The sequence below is a fragment of the Suricata suricatta genome, chromosome 12, assembly GCF_006229205.1.
Source record: "Suricata suricatta isolate VVHF042 chromosome 12, meerkat_22Aug2017_6uvM2_HiC, whole genome shotgun sequence".
In the NCBI taxonomy this organism is placed as follows: Eukaryota; Metazoa; Chordata; class Mammalia; order Carnivora; family Herpestidae; genus Suricata; species Suricata suricatta.
This window is the reverse complement of record NC_043711.1, coordinates 51,135,153-51,157,713: the sequence shown is the minus strand read 5'-3', so window position 1 is coordinate 51,157,713 and position 22,561 is coordinate 51,135,153. Positions and strand designations below refer to the sequence as shown.

At 44.9% G+C, this 22,561-nt stretch overlaps 1 protein-coding gene and 1 non-coding gene across 5 annotated transcripts in view; one reads left to right on the top strand and one right to left on the bottom strand.

Moving 5' to 3' along the window:
* Nucleotides 1-22,561, top strand: part of ATG7 (autophagy related 7) — a 228,897-nt gene that overhangs the window by 177,701 nt on the left and 28,635 nt on the right. The gene's annotated exons all lie outside the window — the stretch shown is intronic.
* Nucleotides 21,702-21,808, bottom strand: LOC115275538. Its single transcript, XR_003901609.1, has one exon. It is a non-coding gene; the product is annotated as a U6 spliceosomal RNA (small nuclear RNA).

Genomic DNA, 22,561 nt, shown 5'->3' with positions numbered 1-22,561 from the left:
TTGATTGAGTTATGAATATTGAACCACTCTTGCATCCAAGGAATAAAACCCACTTGATCATGGTGAATGATTTTTATTAGTGTATTGTTGGGTTCCGTTTGCTAATATTTTGTTTGCATCTATGGGCCCTTTATAGTTTTCTAGGGTGGGGGAGAATATTGAGTAAATATTTATTATATGCCACACATTGTAAATGATAGATTTACCTCCGACTGTGTTATCATATTCTATAGAATGCTTAAATTTGTTCAGTCAGCTAAGTTACCAGAAGACCAGTTGATTCTTTTGAGGCCTTATTTAGGGAAGATCTATTTCTGTGTCCCCTTACTGTTCAGTATGATTGATAATCTTATGGGTGGCTTTTCTGAGTGATAAGTAATGTTTGGTATGCTCACCTATGTCTTCCACTCTGCCTTGGCCCCAAATCCAGTGTCTTTCCCATAGTGATCAATACTTGGCATTTCCATTCGCTCTCCGTTCTCAGCAGCACATCACCTACTTTCTCCCCAGACCTGTAGGAGTAGCAGCCATCACCCAGGAGCCAAGGAGCCAAGGAGCCAAGACAATTGCCATGTAGATTTCTAGGTTCACTCCCTCATATTCACCATTTCTAGCACCCAGCTCCCCAGACCTCTGCCATCTCAGCAGCATGGCACTTGTACTTCTGCCCCGTCCCTCTGTCAAATCCTTGCTGGAGTTTCTGAGTTGGGTGCTCTCTGCGCCTGGTAACTGTTATTTGATATGAGTCTGACACCACGTACTTCATCATAGAACTAGAAGGTAGCATTTTGCTATCTTGGTTTCAGTTATGTGTGTTTAGACACCCATTTTTAAAGCTGTGATATATGGATAATTTTAATTTTAAGTTTACTTCATGGAAACTTTACGTGCAGTAGTATTTCCCAACATTAGTATTTAGATGGGAAATGACCATTTTTTAGCAGCATCTATATTAACATATGAAGGTTTCAGTTGGCCTATCCAGCTTTGATGCTCACTGTATTAAGAGAGAGCTTCTTTGGCATTTGCTTGGTTCAAAAATTGTCTAGTGTTGAGAGTCTGCTCTGGCCTGACCTGTTTTCCTGGGAAGCATAGTCCCAGTAACAGCATATCTTGACAAAACGGACCTCTTGTCCTGGTGACTCCCAAAATGGCAGCCATTAGAGTTTAACATCTTTGGCCTTAAGTTTTATCTCCTGTGAAAATTCAATCACTTGAGGGGAAGAATGACAGAGTAAGCTGTATTAGTCATTCACATGAAAAAGCTTATCAGATCCCTTCTTGTAGAGCTGGTTTAATAGTACCTGGAAGGAGATTTTGTAATAAACTCCTTGATGTCTGAGGCACTGAACAGGGACATACAAGGCGGGAAAGTGTACATAAGATAGAAGGGATAAAAAAGCAAATCTTATCATTCTTTTAACCCTTCCCACAGAAGTAGGCTCCTCTAGTTTTTTACCTGTTTCTCCAAGAAGTTCTTAATGCATTGTGATAGGAACTATGGCAATAAAGCAAAGTCTAAAATTTTACAAATAGGGCCACCTGGCGTGGCTCAGTCAGTTGAGCATCTGACTCTGGATTTTGGCTCAGGTCATGATCCCAGGGTCATGGGATCGAGCGCCATGTCAGGCCACTGCACTGAACATGGAGCCTGCTTAAGATTGTCTCCCTCCCTACCCTACTCAGCGCTGCTCACACACACACTCTCTCTCTTTCTGTCTCTCAAGTAAAAATAAAATTAAATGATATAAATCTGGTGATAATAAAGAGTAAAATTTTTAAATGATTAAGGTGGGCTGGAGAAATGCCAGAAATCAACATTAGTTTCTTCCTAGGATGGTTTTTGGGTGACTAGGCCTTAAGGTTGAGAGAGAGACTTCATTACGTAATCTTTTTCCTCCTGAAACTTGAACCATCTCAATATGTTACTCTCAAAAAAAAAAAAAAAAAAAGATTAAGCATATTTATTTTTATCCTTCCTATAACATCCTGAGACTTAAAGGATATTAATGTAATTTTTGAAAACTTTTTAATGTTTATTTTTTTTGTTTTGTTTTTTTTGTTTTATTCATTTTTGGTACAGAGAGAGACAGAGTATGAGAGGGGGAGGGGCAGAGAGAGAAGGAGACACAGAACCAGAAGCAGGCTCCAGGCTCTGAGCTAGCTGTCAGCACAGAGCCTGACGCAGGGCTCGAACCCATGAACGTGAGATCTGACCTGAGCTGAAGTTGGAGGCTTAACCAACTGAGCCACCCAGGCGCCCCTGTTTGTTTATTTTTGAGAGAGAGACCACAAGCAGGGAAGGGGCAGAGAAAGACAGAGACCCCAAATCTGAAGCAGCCTCCAGGCTCTGAGCTGTTAGCACAAAGCCCAACATGGGGCTCAAATTCACAGACTGCAAGACCTGAGCTGAAGTCAGACGCATAACTGACTGAGCCACCCAGGCATCTCAAGGGATATTATTTTTAAACCCTCAAAGATAATAATAGAATAGCAAACAATGGAAGCAACACATTTGGAGTCTGGAAGATGGCCCTATAGACTGAACACTTGTGTCCCACTAAAATTCATATGCTCATTACCAATGTGATGGTTGTTGGAGATGTGGGGCCTTTTGGAGGTGACTAGGTTATGATGGGATTAGTAACCTTATCAAAGGGACATCAGAGAGCTCCCTTGCCCCTTTGACCATATGAGGACCCAGAGAAGGTGGTCATCTGTGATTTAGGAAGCAGGACGTCACCAGACACCGTATCTGCTGGCACTTTGATCTTGGACCTCAGCCTCCAGGACTGCGAAAAATAAATGTTTGCTGCTTAAATTACCAAGCCTGTGGTATTTTGATATAGCTGCCCAAACAAAGCCAGATGGACGGCAAGGAAGTTAAATTCTAAGCCAGTCAATAGAGAGCCTATGGTCTCCTCAGAGCTACCTGAAGGCTTGGGAATCAGGTACAAGAGATGGAGCTGAAAATGAGACTTAAAACAGGATTGGTTGAGAGTCTATCTTAAGAGGCATTTAGACCCCTAGCCTTTCACACGAGCCTTGCACAATAAGACGGCTGCCCCAACCTCCAACTCCAGGCAGAAAACTGAAATTTTACTTTCTGGTGAGAATAAAGGAGAGTTTCTGGATGAGGCCATAGCAGAGTTGAAGGTAGGGTATACAGCATTGACAACACAAGATTAACCAAATGCTTATGTATCAAATACACAGAGACCAGACCCTCTGCCCTCACTGGGCTACCACAGCTAGGTGTCAAGCCTAAGTACCTCCAAGACAGGAAAGAGGATGCTCTGTCTCCAGGGAATCTGGCCACCCTAAAGAAAAACTGTCAGGAGCTCTGGGACACAACAGTTCAGCCAGATAACCCTACAGGGAAGTTCATAGTAGACCTCAGAGAACTTGTGAGTAACTCCTTAAATAGAAGCAGAAATCAAGTATTGCTAGGCATCTAACTTGGAAGACAGAGACTAAACTAAATTTGAAGGAAACTCACTATGTCAAGAGATGAACATTTTAAATAGTCCAAAAATTTTCTCTATTATTTATGTTCTCAATGAGTCAAAGATATTAAATTCATGAAACAACAAAGGGCCGTGAAGTGATATTCAGATAATGAAAAAGAACTCTCAGAAATTAAAAATATAATTTTAATTTGGGGGTGCCTGGGTAGCTCGGTTGTTTAAATATCTGACTTCAGCATAGGTCATGATCTCGTGGTTCACAAATTCAAGCCCTGCATTGGGCTCTGTGCTGACAGCTCGGAGCCTGGAGCTGCTTTGGAGTCTGTGTCTTCCTCTCTGTCCCTCCCCTACTTGTTCTCTTTCTCCTTCTCTCTTCCTCCCTCCCTCTCTCCCTCTCTCTTTCTCAAAAATAAATAAAACATTAAACAAAATTTAAATATTTAGTAATTTTAAAATTCAACAGAAGGATTAGACTATAAAATTCAGAGTATATTCCAGAAACTAAAACAAAAGGACAAAGAAATAAAAAATAGGATATAAAGATAAGCAAATTAGTGGATCGGGGTAGGAGTGCCAACATCCAATGATAGAAGTTGCAGAAAGAAAAACAGAGAAGACACATCAAAAAAATATATAGAAGGAATTAAAGAAAATTTCCCAAGACTGAAAGACTCAAGATTCTAATGTTTGTGCTATCAGCACAGAGCCCAATGCGGGACTCAAACCCGTGAACCATGAGATCGTGACCTGACCCAAAGTTGGATGCTTAACCCACTGAGCCACCCACGTGCTCCAAAAGACTCGAGATTCTGAATTAGAAGGGTCTACTTACTGCCCAGAGCAGTGCATGGCAATAGACCGACACCAAGGCCCATCATGATGAAATTTCAAAATACTGGATAAAAAAAAATCCCTACCACTTAGAGGGAGGAAAATAGGGTCATACACAAAAAATAAAAAATCAGAAAGGTTTTCAACTTCTTAGTAACTACACTGGAAACCAGAAGCCAATGAAACAGTGCTTCCAAACCATGAAGGGAAACTATTTCTAGTCTATAATTCTGTATCCAGCCGAATTATTCATTGAATATGAAACTAGAATAAAGATAGTTTCAGACACAAGATCTCAAAAAATTTACCTTTTATTCACCCTTTTTGAAGAAACCACTGAAGGGTAAATTCTGAAAAAAAAAAAAAACAGGAATAAGCTAAGAAAGAGAGAGAAATGGACAATGGGAATGGGGGGATGGCACCCAAGAGGGACAGAGAGTCACAGGAGTCCTCAGGATAATCAGGAAGGGAAATCTCAGGATGACAGTTGGACCCGAAGCAATAGGAGCAACTCAAACAGGCTGTAGCAGGGTAGAAGTGAAATTGCTTAAATACCTAATGTGTCTGAGTGTGGTTTTTTTTTAGAAGATTTAGACACTTGGCAGAAAGTTTGGGATTAAACTGTGGGTAAGTACTTAAGAACACAGTACAACAAGACAGTTGTCAACTCCAGGAAAAACAACACATGAGGAAAAATGTAAAAGTAATCCTAGCGTATTACACAGCTCACCTTGATAGAGTAGTTAGATACTGATCAAAATGAAATTATAATTATATTGACAAGCTAGTGAGGGGTAGGTAAGAGTGATTGTGGGGGTAAGGGGACATTTCGTAGAAGATAGCTAAATCCTCATTTACCAAATGGGAAATAGCTACATAACGCTTAAACCCGAGGGGGGGAAGTCATGAAGTCAAGAAGTAACAGAATAGACATTAAAGATTTTGTATCCAGCTCCCATTGCAGGAGGAGGGGGGTTCCCCATGCACCACACAGTTCTCTGACACCAGCTGAGTATCCGACGTTCAGCTCAATTCTGACACGGTCCACCCAGAGAGCATCAGTTTGCACAGGGTAAAGCTCAGTCCCACAAGATTGCCCTTCACTTCAGATGCCAGTCACAAGTCTATGTTATTATCTGTACTTCTGACCAATGGACTACAAATCGCAAGTTCCCATGACCCCCTCTTTGGGCTCAGTTAATCTGCTCATGGCTCACAGAACTCAGAAAACCATCTTACTAGATTACTGACTTTTTACAAAGGACATTAAAGTATACGAATCAATAGCCAGATGAGATACATAGGGTGAAGCCCTGAACAAAGAAGCTTCTGTCCTTGTGGAGTTGGGGCCCAATACAGTGGGACATAGGAGTGTTCTGGTTCACCAATGTGGAAACTCTCTAAACCTCATCCTTTTGAGTTTTTATGGCACCTTCGTTATATAGGAATGATTAACTCATTGGTCATTGGCGATTGATTCAATCTCCATTTCCACAGAAATCGGGGGGTGAGACTGCTGTTCAGAGCATTCAGAATGATGGCAAGCACGTGGTGTGGTGGTGGTGAGATCTGGAATTGACTCCTATCTTTGTAACTTCAGCAAAGTCACCTAACCTCTTTGAGAATAAGTTAGGGGCAATGGTAGTCACAGGGTGATAATAGGTATCAGGTAGAATAATGTATATGGGAATGCTTTGTAACTAGAAAATTCCTATTACAATTATTGGTTTCTATTAGTGAGTTCCTTTATGGGTTGAGTTTGTACAAACGTCCCTTCTATCCCTGGTGTGTTATTATTATTGACTCCAGGAAGGCTTGTGTATTAGTTAAGGTACAGGTTAAAGTACTCTAACAAGAAGACCCAAAAATAGGGCAGTTCAACTAAGATGGAAATCTGTTTCTGCCTCATATAATGGTGTAGAGCTGTGCTATCCAATATGGTAGCCACTAGGTACATGTGACTCTATACATTTAAATCAATTACAATTAAATAAAATTTAAAATTCAGTTCTTCAGTTGCACCGGCCACATGTCAAGCATTTAGTAGTCGTTTGGCTAGAGGTGGTTGTATTAAACAGCATATACAGAACATTTCCATCATCACAGGAAGTTCTGTTGGGCAGCCCTGATTGAGAGGAGTGGTCCAGAACTTCAAGGGTAGCTCTGCTTTACAAGGTCATCCATGGACCTGAGTTTCATAAATATTTTTGCTCTGCCATCCCCCTAGTTAGGCTTCATAATGCAATTTTTGGTGCCATCGATTCCTTTGATATTATGACAAAGCCTACAGACTACTTCTCAGAGTAATATTTTTAAATGTATAAGATAAAACACATAGAAGTACAATGGCAGTTAATTATGTTGAAATATAATTGTTAAAGTATAAAATAATAAACTCATGATCTGTGCTTTATTAATATACCATGTAATGATCTGGTGGCAAGTCTAATAGCTATTGTAATTTCAAAGTACTGATGAGTGTAAGTGATTTTTCAAGATAATCCATAACAAGTATAATGTGATATGTACATATCTGTATTTTCAATTAGTGACAGTCATGGATATGGCAAATACTACTGTGGTTTGTTCCATACATATTAACTAAAGGAAATGCTAAATTTCAGATAGAAGCTTGTAGGAATAAAGTAATATAGTTCTCTTCCCATCCAAGTTTACAAACTAATATTTCTATTTATAGACCCTTTGGAGGGTCTATGAAATCCAGGGTTAAGGACTCCTGCTTGGTGATGTCAAAGTTGGCTTGGCAATGCCAGGTCCACACTCTAGAATGTGGAAAGGGGAGGGTAAATGATTTCCCTTTAAAGGACATGACCTGGAAGTTGCTCCCATCCTATTAGCCAACAGGCAGTCACATGACCACCTGTAGTATAAGGCAGGCTGGGAAATGTAGTCTTCAGCACAGCCCTGTGCCTATTAAAAAGCTAAAAGGAGTTCTGTCAGTGAAAGGAAAAAGGGAAGAAATGATATTAGTATAAATAGTCTCAACTAGGTTCATCAATATGGCATTAAAACAATAAAATCATTTTTGTTTTTCAGAAATGGCTGTTTATTTTCTAACATTTTGTGCACTCTCAGGTCTAAGTCAGAATGTGAGGAAGAATTTCACTCTTACTAACTGTGGACAGGCTCCCACAGTGTCACCAGTTCCTGAGACACACAGTGTCTAAGGGGTATAACAAATTTTGAGCTAATGTTCTCCAATTCTGAGCATCTACTGGCAACATTGTTATTAGCTCAGAGACAGTTTCATGTATGTGTGTGTGTCCCTTGCTTAAAGCAGACTCAGTATGCCATTATTTGTACTGAGGGAACCAGTAACAAATGAGGTATCTTCTTCTGTCACACTTCTGTCTTGACTGTGTGCAAGAGAGCATAGAAAGTAGGAAGCAGGCTTTTTCCAAACAAACATTCCTTGAGTAAATGCCCTTTAAAGTTTAAAATAACAACTCTTTGGGTTGTATAGGCCTTTAACTGTTTAGGGAGCTCGAAGTACCTTAACTCTTCATATTTTACTGAAGTACCCAGATTATGGGGATTTTTCATTGTTTTTTTTCCAACTTAGTAAAATAAACAGCACTTCTGATTCAGCACCACATGCCCAACAGCTTTTAGTTTATAAATGAAGGGTTTGAAAAGGCACACTTACAGGCCAGCCCAGTTGGCTTGTGGAAGGAGGAAGGCAGAGCTGGTCCAAGCCCAGATAGTGCTTAAAGGGCCAGGCAACCCCTCACACGCACCTCTCGTCTCCATCCTGGGGGGGTCTGGTGGAACATGAATACTCAGTATTATTAACTTTGAGGTTCCGGATTGTGAGCTCCCAAGGGGCAGGCCCTGGGGTCTTCCCACCCCCACAAATCCTGGTGCCATTCCCTGCACATCACAGGCACTAGACATATGTTTGCTGACAAATTGCTTCTATTTTATGAGCATTTATAATGGCCTTTTAAGTTAGTGCCATTTTAAAGTTTGCTGAATGAAGAGTGGTTTTTATTTAGTCTTAGGGTCACCATCATTTTATTTTCTTGGCCACCCTTCCCCCAGTCCATCTCCAGTTTAAAAGTGTGATTCACCGGGAAAATATGACTCCATTAATTGAATTAATTTTATAGCCAACTTTTCAGGAACCTATCTATTTATGTAAAGTGAGATCCACTCGCAAGTGTACCATTTGGTGCCAGCACTCAAATTTTCCCTGACTCAGTTGCTCTGGTGATGTTTCAGATATCTTCCCATAAATCAGGCAGCCAGTGCCCCATATTTGTGAGGATTATTTACAGGGTCTTGTGATTCAGCCCAGGATCTGATAGTGATCTTGGTCGGGTGATATAAATAGGCTAGGATGTGCCAATGGCTATTTTTGTAAGGGAAGCTTTCTAAGTTGATTTCTTTGAGCCCAGAATGACTTTCTCCCTCTGGCTTCCCCTGTTGTCCTCTGCCCTTGGGGAGATCCTCTTTTCTGCAGGCCTGACTTTACACCTCCTCCAGCCAGCTGGTGTCTGCAGAAATCAGAAGGAAGATATGTGCTTGACACAGAGTTGCCTGAAATCCTATATCTTCACCCCCTTTTAGTATCCTCTTTCTTTCATCCGGCCCAAGAATGGCACCCACCCCGCCCATCAGGCCACGGGATCTGTGGGACTAGCCGCCCTGTCTGAAATAGATACCCACCGGCTCTCAGGCAGAACAATTCCCTACATTCATACCTAAATGTATATTTTACAATATTACCTTTTGTTGGTCTTTGTAGACTTGCCCCTGCCCCATGTTGGGGAAAAAAAAAAGCCCAGTAGAGTTACTGCTGCTAAATCAAACAGCCTCATTTGAGGTCACCCCAACTGCGTGTGTGGCTAACACCCCTGCCCCGGCTGGTACAGACTCTAGAGGGCCTGCCCACACCTTCCCTGGGATGTCTTGGCCCCAGGTCTCCCGAGCTCTCTTTCCTCCTTGTGAGGTACCCGCTGCCCCCACCACACACACACACACACACACACACACACACACACACACACAGTACGTGTGCCGTCAGACAGGAAAGGCTCACCCTGGGACACCACCCACTCTTTGCATCCTTTCCCCAGGTTTTCATGCTGAAAACAGCACATTCTCAACATGAAGCAAAAGTTGATCCAGCTCTTTTTCATCCTGTGTTTTTGACCATGCTGTTGTTGGCACTCAAACGTGTAGGCTTGGGGGTAGAATTGATAGCTTCAAGGGTAAGGTAAACTACTCGGCAGCATGCCATGTATAGCCTTAGCTCCCTGGGTAATTTACCAGCATCTGTGGCTTCATGTACCCAGTGGCCTTGAGTGTCAGCTTAACTATACAACTGGCCTGCCTCTCTTGGAGCCCTGCCCTCCCTCCCACTCCCCAGCCAGCTTTGAGGGCTGGAGCTCTTTCTCACTTCTTGGGCCAAGTACTGGAAGTAAAAGCGATTGTTTCAGGCTCTTGAGTTCCACCCCAGGGTCAAGGGCCCCAGAGCCTGGTGCTGCAGTCTGGCCAAAGGGACCACAAAACCAGGTCACCTATCAGTCCATCCATGCTCTGAGCTTTGCCTCTGCCTGGGATCAATGTCCCATCTCAGGATAATTATGAAGACCAAATAAAATAAGGTATTAATACTTGAAACGTTTTATGAAAGGTAGCGAGCATAACAACAGCAAGAGTGAAAAAAACAGTAAGTACTATTTCACAGGCATCTCTTGTGTCGCAGATGCTTTGTTTAGTGTTTTATGGAAACTCTCATTTAATCCCAACAACTACTCTTTAAAAGTATTAATATGCCCGTTCTATAGAAGGGAAAGTGAGGCTCAAAAAGATGAAGTTATTGGTAAGAGTCACATACCTAGAGAAAGTGGTAGAGTCAAAATTTGAGTCTGCTAAGGATGACTTTAAGGCCTATGATCTCATCTATTAGGCAGAATATTTCCCTTCCCTTCCCTTCAGGATTGGTAAGAGAAACATAATTAACTTCAAAGGTGGGCATTTAGAGCATTTTGTTTGAAGTACCTGTTTTACCTTGCATTTTCGAGTCAGCAATCAAGTTTCTTGTGCTTAGGCCTTATTTCCAGAGCAGAAGGAACTCCGTGGTTTTCCCACTGGGAGAGGGAGACATGAGATGTGTCTGCCTGTTCCAGGAAATGCCACCCACTCCTGTCACCCACACTGCACCACCCCAAGGCCCTGACTCTACATTAGCCGACTCAACGGTGACTCTGTTGTGTACGCCACTAGCTGTCCAGATGACTAAGGCTCAGACGGTGCTCACCACATTTCTGTGTCTGTGGCTGACAGTGGATTGAGTAGGGCATTTAGACCTGCTTTGCTAAGAACCTTTGGGCAGGTGAGTTCATCTAGCACACGATCAGCCACAGGAGAATGAGATACAGAAGGCTTGGCTCCTGTGTGGAGCCGTCGTGTGTAGCACGGGCAGGACGGGCCTGTGACTAATAGGAAGAGGCGCACCCACAGGGAAAATTCAGAGAAGGGGAGCCTCCCTGAGAGAGTCTGATCTGGTTGCGGGCGCATATGGGTAGAATGGTGAGGAGAGCGAAGAATGTTCCAAATGTGAGAAATAGTGGGTGTATCTGCTCAGGATCTCACAATGCTTTGTTCCTGGGAGGATTTTATATAAATTGGGTTTTAATCTTAATTCAAGAAAAGGCACATGATAAAACTTGCCACTTTTCAGAGTGTTTATGTCTTAACTGAGAAGGGGTGTCATTCTGCTCAACATGTCTTAAGTGTGTAGTTACAAGACTAAGACACTGTCAGTAAGGGAGTCAGAGGGCAGTCAGGGAACCAGAAGTGAGTGAGATTGTAGTAGTGGCAGTTACATAGACATGTGTGTGTGTTCAAACTCACAGAACTGTTCACCCCAAAAAGTCCATTTTTTACCATATGTAAATTTTTTAAATGATTTTCTTTTTAAGTGTGTAAGGTTAATCCTTCTCCTCCAACAGCTTATAGCTTAATGAAAGGTAAGATAGTAAACTATGGGGGCTCCTGGGTTGCTCAGTCGGTTAAGTGTCCAACTCTCGATTTCGGCTCAGGTCATGATCTCACGGTTTGGGGGTTTGAGCCCTGCAGCAAGCTTCTTACTGACAGTGTGGAGCCTACTTGGGATTCTGTCTTCTCTCTCTCTCTCTATTCCTCCCTTCCTACCTTCTTCCCTCCCTCCCTTCCTCTCTCTCTCTCTCTCTCTCTCAAGTAAACAAACTTTTAAAAATTAAAAAAAGAGTAAACTGTCTTCCATAGCTAAACAGAGTGTGTGCCAGCAGAGATTGAGCAGAAGAACCCTGTGGGGGTCTGAGGCCAGCACAGAGCACTGCGGGCTGGGGAGACCCACACTGCCCTGACAGCGCACGGCGTGTGCAGTGAGATCCAGAGTGGGGAACTGCCAGAATAGAGGCCCGGGAGCAGGGGGGCGTGACTCAGAGCAGCCCACATTCTCTTTGGGTTGTGTTGTTGTTGTTGAACCTAGAACATGATTCCTAAGCTGGTATGTGTGGAGCACCCACTCTGTGCCAACAGAACACGAGGGATTCCAAGACACGTCCTCATCTGCATCCCCACCTCAGCAGAGGAGGTGCACAGAAGGCAGAACAGCATATAAAACGATGCTGTCTTTCATCTGCCATTGGGGGATTGCAGAGGACAGCAATAATGAGATCCCACCACAGACCTGTTAAGAGGGCCCAAATCCAAAACACCGATGACAACAAATGCTGACAAGGATACAGGGCAACAGGAGCCCTCATTCCTTGCTGGTGGGAATGCAGAACGGTGCGGCCACTTTGGAAGTGTGTGAGACAGTTGTGTACAAAGCTAAACATACTCTCACCATCCAGCCAGCAATCCTACTCCTTGGTATTTACCCAAATGAGTTGCAAACTTATGTCCACACAAAAATCTGCACACATATATTTATAGCAACTTTATTCATAATTGCCAAAACTTGGAAGCTCCAAGAGGTCCTTCAGTAGGTGAAGAAACTATGATACATCCAGACAGTGGAATATTATTCAGTGCTAAAACGAAATGACCCATCAAGCCATGGAAAGACCCAGAAGAAACTTCAGTGTGTATTACTAAGTGAAAGAAGGCAGCCTGAAAGGGCTAACTGTATGATTCCTAGTATGTGACAGTCAGGAAAGGGAAACCAGTGGTGGCAGGAAAAGGTCAGTGGTCACCAGGGGCTGGTGGGGGGAGGACGAGAGAACAAGTAGGTGGAGCACAGAGAACAAAGCCCTGTACTTGTTCTTAAGGGTGTCTGGGCTGGCTGGGGGACACAGACCCCCGCATCAGAGGGGAGGTAGAGGAAGTACCCAGAAGAAGCCATAGCAAGGAACTGGCTGGCCGTGGAGGAGTTCACTAGAGACTTTCTAGGGGAAGGGGTACATCTAAGGTGTGACTAGAGAGAGCTGCAAAGAGATAGACAGCAAGAATATTCTGGGGCACAGAAACTTCACGGGGAAAGGCCTAGAGATGAGAGAGCGAGGAAGAGAAACCATCTGTGACCTGAGAGTGGCTCAGCAAAGCTGGGAGGGACAGACAGGGAGGCTGAGGCACAGACGGGCCAGGTCGTGTGAGGCTCTCGGAAGCACACAAGTACATGGAGACTTCATGTTTTGAACTGTGGGGAGAACCATGGGGTTTTGAGCAGGGTAACAGGATCAGAAAGATCCCGCTTCAAAAAGATGGCCCCAGAGCAGAGGACAGATTTCAGATGATAGGCTGGCTCGAGGAGGACAGTGGCTTGGCTAAGAGCAGGACAGAACGACGTGGATGAACTGAGAAAGTAGATCCTCAGATGCCGGTGATTGGGTGGGTGGTAAGTGAGAGAGAGGAGGACTCTGGTACCTCCCTGGGCTCTGGTTCTGGTTTAGGCTCCCAGTGGTGGTGGGAGCAGAGGTGGGGAGGTCCCCAAAGAGGAAGATGAGGGTCAGGGAGAGGAGGGTTGGGAAATAAGGCTAGAAAGGTGGATTAGAACAGTGCTGTGTTTGCCAACGTGAAGACTATGTAAGGGAACCCCAGGGAAAGCACGGTCTCGTTGCAAGTCCCTATTTTCTTACTGCTCTTTTCTGTGGTAACATCAGACTTCAGCCAGACCCTGGAATATGGATGGACATCTGGGAATTGTTAGATTCTAGAATAAACATTTGACAGCCTTTGCATTCCCAAAGTGGCCTGTACCGAAACTGACAATCAGGGGCTTGCCTGGAGAAAAAGTTGATATGAGCCCCAAAGCCAATGTAGCTAATTAAGAGAAAATAGCTTTTATTAAATTTTAACAATTATTTCTTAAAGTATTGAACTCAGATGGTAAGGTAAACAGGAGAGACAATCTTCATCTTTCTTGACCCCAGTTTTCTCATCTGGTAAATGAAGGAAACAGACCTGTTGATCTCTAAGTTCCCTTCCAGCTCTGAAATTCTAGCCTAATAAAATTTTTCATCAAGTTTTTTTTTTTAAAAAAAAACCTCTATGTGAATAAACACAGAGCACAGAGCTATCCCTTACTGAGCCTCAAACATTTTTTAATCCAAAATTTTAATGTTGAAACTCCATCTTGTCAGATTTCCCAAAGCGTAAATCCTGTGACCAGTGTGCTGTTATTGTTTGAAAATACTGTAACCGCTGACTGAGAGATGGAAGGAGGGAAGGAAGAAGAAGGGCAGGGAAAGTTCCATGTTACCAGCAGTGAATTTCCCGTTACAAATGCTTCGAAAGCCTTACGACGCTCTTGTGTCCTATAAGGAACCCAGGTGCAATCATAATCCTTGTTTTGGTCTGTGATAACTAACTTGGCATACTCGTTTAATCCTCGTGGTATGATATGGGTAGGTGTGTTGTCTTCCTCACTTTACAGATGACGACACTGAGGCAGAAAGTGGTGATGTGACTTGTCTGACCCAGGGTTCGAGATGAGGAGGTTTGGCTCTCGTGCACCTGCCCTGATCACTCTGGCGCGCTGTTCTCACTGCCGTTAGCATGTGTGTGGGGTGTTCCGGTTGTAAATGCTCTCCCCCCTTGTCTTTGTCAACCACTGAGTAAAATGGGTATCGAGGGGCACCTGGGTGGCTCAGTCGGTTAAGCATCCGACAGCGGCTCAGGGCATCATCTCACAGTCCATGGGTTTGAGCCTCGTGTCGGGCTCTGTGCTGTCAGCTCAGAGCCTGGAGCCTGCTTCAAGTTCTATGTCTCTCTCTCTCTCTCTCTCTCTCTGCCCTTCCCCTGCTCATGCTCTGTCTCTGTTTCTCAAATATATATAAATGTTAAAATTTTTTAAAAATATAAAATAAAATGTGTATCGAAACCACGTATTCCACGTGTCTTCTGGCTAGAAACAGCCACAGTATCTTGGTTCGCATCTTTGTCCGTATTTCAGGCCTTGATCTTACAGTAAGCATCTATCTGACTTGTGAAGTTGAAGCCTTGCTAGGTTACCTGCAAGTGTTGCCTAAGGCTGTGAGGGAGGATTTAGGAATACCTCTCTGCTTCCACTTGAGGCTGAGTGGAGATTTGATTGCCAGACATTCTTTCCTGGTCCCCTCATGCCCCCAGACTGAGGCTGGTGAGAGCGGTCCTTCCCTCTTGTTGCCACCCTGTAGTTAGCTCAAGCATGACGAAGGCATTCCTAATTATTGCCACAGCAGGCAGCGCCATGGGGAATGACCAGGGCAAAGGGAATGACACTTTTTCTGGAGAACAGTAGGGGCCCAACTCCTGCCAAGAACCTCAGATAGAAATTAAGGGTCACTCTGGTGTGAGAGAATGCACAGAGGCAGGGTCAGTACCAACGAGAAGCATCTATAGTCTTGGGGAACCTCAGTCCCCTACTACCTTTGCTTCAGGCTGAATAAGCACCTGCTTAACGGGCTCTGCCTCCATCAAGTCCACTCCCCATTGCCCAGCTGAGCTAATGATAAGCTGCAGTAGTAGCAGAAGTCATATTTTGTACTTTACAGTTTACAAAGTGCTTTAACTTACACTGTCTCATTTGATCTTCACCACAAAACTGTGAAGCAAGTGATATACACATTTTACAGGTGAAGAGGTTCAGAGAGGTCCAGAGAATAGTGCCAGAGATGGCACCTACATCAGAGTTAGCCGGCTTCCTTCTGTACCTCAGGAGAGAATGAGGACCTACGGAAGTCTGTGTGTCCCTTTGGGGGTTGGGGTGAAGGTAGCAGTAATTGCTAACTTCTAATATGCATTGGAGTCACTGGTGGGAGGTTTAAAAACTAAAGATGCATGGACCTCACGTGAAATTGAACATAGGGGAATCACCTGGTCTAGGTACCCAGCATATGAAGTTTAGAAAAGAAAAAGCTCCGTGGTCAGTACTGATATACACCAAAGGTTGAAAAACACTTGTATGCAGAGTTCTTCTGAATGTACTGGAGTAGTCTGATGAAGTCTAATATCCATCAAATTAAGTAACTATTCCCTTAGGGAAAACAAATCGAAGATTTGGTCCCTGATCTCCAGGAATTTCTAATCTGGTTGATACAAGACATGTACACAGGCAAAGAGACCCAGCAGCCTGGCGCTGGTCTAGCAGCATCTAAGACCTGGGTAGTCAGCGTATCAGAGCAGTCCACAGAGACAAGGGGGAGGACACGGAAGGAAGGTTTGGGCCAGTGAGACGACCAGTTTCGCCAGGAGCGAGATGTGGGAGGCGAAGCTTCTCAGGTAGATAGAGGCCAGATTGTACAGGGCTTTCCCTGCCAGGCTGAGGAGCAGATTCACCCTTAGCAGCGCATGCATTTGGGGGGTTTAAAAGCACAATATAATCAGACATATTTTACAAACGATCCCCATTTTAATGATGAAGAGATAAATAGATGAGTGAAATTATTTCAGACCCTGTACTTCCTTGGTGGAATAGGTCTGGGTAGTGACTCTCACTCAGATTTTGTTTGATGATCCCAACCAACCCTCTTTCTCGGTGCACAGGGAAGGCCGTGCGCACAACCCATCTTACATTCCTGCCCACTGAAGTCCGTTAGTGAGACTTTTCCTACAACCTTAAGTGTTTTTTTCATCCCACTTATTTCCACTTTCTCCTTTCTTTCCCCACTCTCAGACGATGACACTTTTAATTTGGCATTTTAAAATGGAGAAGCACCTAGGGGTACCTGGATGGCTCAGTCGGTTAAGCAGCCGACTTCAGCTCAGGTCATGATCTCACAGTTTGTGAGTTTGAGCCCACGTAAGGCTTTCGGCTGACAGCTCAGAGCCTGGAGCCTGCTTCAGACTCTGCATATCCCTCTCTCTCTGCCCCTCCCCCACTTGTGCTCGGTCTCTCTCTTTAAAAATAAACATTTAAGAAAAATTTTTAAATAAAATAAAATGGAGGGGTGCCTGGGTGGCTCAGTCAGTTAATCGTGTGACTTTGGCTCAGGTCATGATCTCAAGGTTTGTGGGTTTGAGCCCTGCATGGGGCTCTGTTAATGGTTTGGAGACTGGAGCCTACTTCAGATTCTGTGTCTCCCTCTCTCTCTGCCCCTTCCTGGCTCATGCTCTCTCTCTCTCTCTCTCTCAAAAATAAACATTAAAAAATTTAAAAATAAATAAATAAAAATAGATATAGTTTGGGGACCACATTCATACAGGCTGAGGCTGTGCAGGTCTGGCGCTGAGTAATGGGAGGAGGGAGGCTGAGAGCTATACCCAAATGGCAGCTCTATGCTTGAGGCTTTGCACACAAACTTATTTAATTTCCATAAGAATTTGGTGAGACCAAGATACTGAGGCTGAGCAATATTCAGTAAACTTAGCCAGAGTCACACAGCTAAGAGGGTGCTGAGCTGGGATTTGAACCCACTTTAAGCAGACCATCCCCACCCCCAGTGATCTTCTGCTAGGCTTGCTGCTTTACCATGATGGGCACCCGTGGTTAAAATGCCTTCCCCGCCAGTGTGCTAGTAGAGAGCTAGCACGTCTGAAATCCACTGTCTTCCTCTTGTTCGGTCTTTCACTAAACCAGTGGACATGCTACACCCGATGTTTCAAGGACTACAGAGATGTCATCTGTGTGCCCAGAGGCACCGTCCCAGATGGGCTAGAGAAATAGGCATGAGGAAGTCACATCCCCGCCTGGAAGAGCTCGAGCCCAGCAGAAGAAACGCCCCCAAACAAACAACAGGCATATGGTGAAAGCAGGTTGTCCCCGAAGACTGTGCCTCTGAGTCTGCCCTCTTGCCGCACAGTGGAAATTACAGTGACCTGACGAGCCTGGTTCTGGAAACCACTGAGGGTCCAGGCCTCGGCGTGTCAGTACGTCAGCCGTGTGTTTCACGTGTGGATTTTCCCTCTTTAAAAAGTCAGTTTGTGGTAGCATCCCTCACCTTCCTCTGCCTCACACCTCACTCACCCCTGAGAGCGAGGCGCAGTCAGCTTTGAGTCCTCCCCAGGGGACCAGTACCCTGCAAACACTCAAGCAGCTGCTGTGTTATCGTAACTCGAGGCAGCTGTTGTTTCAGGCCACGCGTGGGGATTTGAGAGGAGGACTAGGGAGTGGACAGCTGTAGACTGTCTCATTCACTGTGGTCTTCTTTGTAGCATGGGGCTGTCGGTAAAAGTGTCTGCCTAACAGAGGTGCTGGAGGGATGGCCCCCACACACCATCCACTGCGACATAACAGGTGTAACGCCTTTGGGACCTGTGAAGCACTAAGCAGACGTTGGTTGCCATTAGTAAGGATGAGGTGGGGAAGCCGGGAACCCGCGCAGCAGTGGGATGGATGGGAAGGCCACTGTGCATGCCACATGCTGGCCGAGTGCTAACGGAAATCAGAGGGGCTGGCACCAGCCTGGGAAAGGGTGGCTGCGAAGAGCGTCACAGAGGTGGTGACTCAACCTCAGAGACGCCGGGCATGCTGGCAGGGAGAACAGGCACACATTCCAGGTGTGGGGAAAGACGTGCAAAGTAGCGGAATAGTGGGAAGGAGCCAGCCGCCTAAGGGGCAGCAGAGACCCTCTCATGCGAGACCCCGCACCAAGACAGTCCCTTTCTAACCTGCCAGGGCCTGCCAGGGGATCAGCTTTGCATGGCCCTCGCAGGACGCTTTGTGGGGAGTTTTCCGTGCATTTAGTGATTCTTGATTGCTGGCTGCTGACAACAGGAAGAGAGTGCCTATTGGTATTGTACTAACCGTTTATGTCCTTGGCCTTCACCATGACCTTGTGAGGGAGCTACTATTGTTCTCCTCGTTGTATAGAAAGGGACACTGGGGGGGTCACAGAGCTTACATGACTTGCCACCCGGTCATCAGCTAATAAGTAGCCAAGCCGGAACTCCTCTAGAGAGCACAGCCCTTAACCCAGCAGGACAAGGTTCGCCTGGAGAGGACATTTTTATGCCTTCCAAGCCCATCCACCTCCTTTGATCTACTTTTCTTCTGTTTGAGACCTTTCCTAATGAAGAACTGAGCCTTGGCAGAGACAGCCAATCTTTCTGGTGGCATGTCAGGGAACCCTGATATATTAGAGCCAAGAGTCGAGTATTTTTCAAACTTGCCATCCTTCTGTGTGTTCACTACTCTCTCCTAGAGACTGCTGGGTTTGCAGTAATTTGGAACATGACCCTGTGCTAGGAGACATTGAGGACGTCCTGAATCAGCTCAGGGCTTGCTAGACAAAGAAGAGCTATGAGCCTCACAGAGTTCACAAGTCTTGGCTGAGTAAAGGGCAGGGGGTGGGCAGGGCCATGACACACCTCTCCTCACACCTCTTCTGTGAGCTGGGAGGGGCTTGGAACAGAAGCAGCCATGCCCCAAGGCAACCTACCTGATATTAATGGAATTTAGACTAAATTCTGTCGAAATGGTCCACCCAATTTTAAAAGTGTTTGCTAGGCAGTTCCAAGTGACTGTGAATAATGAATTCAAACAATCCTCACCCTTCAGACCAGCCTACTGAATGCTCACGGTGTGTCCTCTCTTCTGAGCCTGACGCGTCAGTGACCAAGCACAGCCACGTCCATGGCAAGGCTGCTGGGAGATGGGCAGGCAGTGAGCTTCCACACTGTTTTGATTCAGTGTTTGAAAGCTGCTTTTCACAAATGAATAGACAGCTCTGGGTCCAGAATCAAACAGAACAGAGTTCAAGTCCCAGCCGTCCACCCACCAGCCATATGGCCTCAAGCCACTTGCTATTCCTCTCTCCACCTTGTTTCCCCATCTGTAAAATGGACTTACTGAGGCCTCTTAGGGCTTTGTCAGAGGGGCTAATGAAATGGTGTGATCACACTTTGTAAAGTACCTGGTAAACTTGGTGATGGAATTTTGCATCATATAGGAAATGCTTCCTCCTGTGCTTGTAACACCCAGCGCACATCCTCCTTGAGAACATCCCCAAGTTATAGGGATCAACCTGAAGTCATGATGACAGTTTTGTAAATGGTTTCTAAATGTCTGGCCTGCAAACTAAACTTAGTACCTTTCCCTCATTCTTTGGGGGAGGGTTGGAGGTGGGGATGTTTAATTCTGTTAAAATGATCTTCCAAAAATTCTTACCCAACAATGATTTGACCCTCTATCCTGGTGACCCATCACACGCAAGGCATGTCCATCTAGCTGGTCCCTAGGCCTAGAGAGAGGAAGGGGGAGGATGCTTTTTAATTTGTACCATATGCAAGACTTGTTCGCAATCTACCTTCAGGCAGAGGTGAAGTACTCCGAAGTGTTTGATTTAGAGTAATGGGGAAATCTGCCCTGCCTTTCCTCTGGGAGTCCTAAATGTTGATTTGCCTTTGGGAGGGCAGGGTTTCAGTGAAACCTGATTTACTGCATCGCCCTGGTACTGATTTCCTTTCACATACTCTAGAGGAAGTGCTCTGGTAATATTGGCAACGGTTTTAAAATGTCGGTTCTGGAAATGAAATTGCACCTTGTGATGTTAGAATAATTATACCACACTCCATATCTGATTTCAGCCAACACAACAGTTGCTAAATCCAGCTAACATGGAAAAACTGGACAAGAAGGGGAAGTTTCAACCAAAGCAGTGGCAAGGGATGGCGAAGGGGCCCTTGGTCAGACACAGAATCTTGCATTTGCACATGCCTCCTGCTGACTGGAGTACCTCGTGCCCCCCCCAGGCCCCACCCCCTTTGTTTTCTGTTGCCCAAAGCTCTGCCTGTTCACACTAGCTGTGGGAACTCTTATGAGTGAGACGAAAGAATTGCTTTTATCATTTCAGCTATGCAGCCCTGGGCCAAAGCAGGCAAAACAGTGTGTAAAAGTCTCTGTTCAAGAGCATTTTGAAACATTCTCTGTTCCTCTCACCTGCGCGTCCCCATCAGAAGGAACTCCCACGCTCCCCACTATTCAGGGGGCCGTACCCCTCTCTGATTGTCTGCCTGGCAGCCCTCCGCCCCGCCCCGGGTTAGCTGACTGACCCAGCTAGCTGGCTCCCCTGGTTACCTGTGGCTTAGTTAAGCTGAATTCGAAGAGCATTAGATGAAGGCCCATTCCGCTGCTGGAAGTCTGCGTTGGAGAGCTGGAAAACGAGATTTGGGGCCCCTGACTGTGCCGTGGTAGAGCAACAGTAAAGTGCCGTTACATCAAATGGTGGCAGCTGCTGCACACTTGCCAAGAAAGCAGAAGTCTTCTGATACCAAGCATGCAGTCTGTTTTTAATGCGACTAATACATACCATGCATTCCAAGGCTATAGCAGGACCCCCATTACCCTGTCATCTTCCAGGTGAGGGTCCATGCTCTTACGTCATTAAGAACACAACTCTTTACCAGTGAGCAGAGGCTTAAAACCACAACGCAACAAACCCACAGTCTGTGTTGTCCCCAGCTTCTTCGTGATTTAGGATGAAACTTAGGGACACGTATCTCGGTGTGTTCAAATCTCACATTAGCTATTCGCCGAGAAGTAGATGAACGTGCCCCTCCTCTTGCCTCTGAGTGATTGACTTTATGCATAAGAGATTTGCAGTAAATCCTCAGTGGGGTTTTTTCTGCCTTGCCCTGGTATTTGATAGGTCCTCACTTGTTTGTGGATTGAGCACCTTTTATGCATCCAGTACAAATATCTTATTTTAGACCTTTTAAAAAAAAAAATCAAAGGACCAGGAACTGAGAAGCTTTTAGCCTTTATGTTCTCACATACAAAATAGAGATGCACCTGTGTCACAAGATGATTTTGAAGATCTAAAATGTTTTTTTTTGAAACTTTATTTTATTTTTTTTTACTTTATAAAGTTTCATATTTTTTTAACATATGCAATTATTTTCCATCATTTACAATACAGTAGTTACAGTGACACTCCAAATGGAAAAGCAAAGTAAAAAATCAAAACACCAACTTCTGTTTCATGTAATTAGACTTATACAGAAATTAGAAGGTTAAGTAACAACTAGTTAAAAAATAGGGAACGCTTCACGAATTTGCGTGTCATCCTTGCGCAGGGGCCACGCTAATCTTCTCTGTATCGTTCCGATTTTAGTGTATGTGCTGCCGAAGCGAGCACTGAAGATCTAAAATGTTACTGGGCTGGTGGACTAGACTCATTGAAAGGCAAAACTATTTGTCCCTACTCAGAGAATGTCTCTACTTTGAATTTGTAGATGTTCGCGCCAAACAGTTCTCCAATTCTCTGCAGACACCACCTGCGTGTCCTGCAATTTAATTTGACTGTGACAGGTTAAGGGCTCACAGTTTCACAGGACTTAACCGCGCCCCCCTCCCCCAACTTAAGATGACACTTTCGGGACACCTGGGTGGCTCAGTAGGTTGAGCATCCGACTTCAGCTCAGGTCATGATCTCACTGTTTGTGGGTTTGGGTCCCGGATTGGACTATGTGCTGACATCTCACAGCCTGGAGCCTCCTTCTGAATCCGTATCTTCTTCTTTCCCTGCCTGTCCCCAACTCACACTGTGTTTCTCTCTCGAAAATAAGTAGACATTAAAAAAATTTTTTTTAATTAAGAGGGCACTTGCAAGCAGTAGGTCCCCCAAGTTACCCTCAGCCTCTGCCGCGCCTAACTACAAATGAGGGATTCCCACTACCCCCTCCTCAGAGTCTGTGATTTGCAAGAGCAACTCATAGAACTCAGGAGAACAGTTTGCTTACCAGTTTCGGGTTTATTATAAAAAGATACAACTCAGGAACAGCCAGATAAAAGAGATGCCATAGGGCAAGGTATGAAGGAAGGGGTGTGGAGTGCTCATGTCCTCTGCCACCTTCTCCCCACCTCCATGTGTTCAACCGTGAAGCTCTCC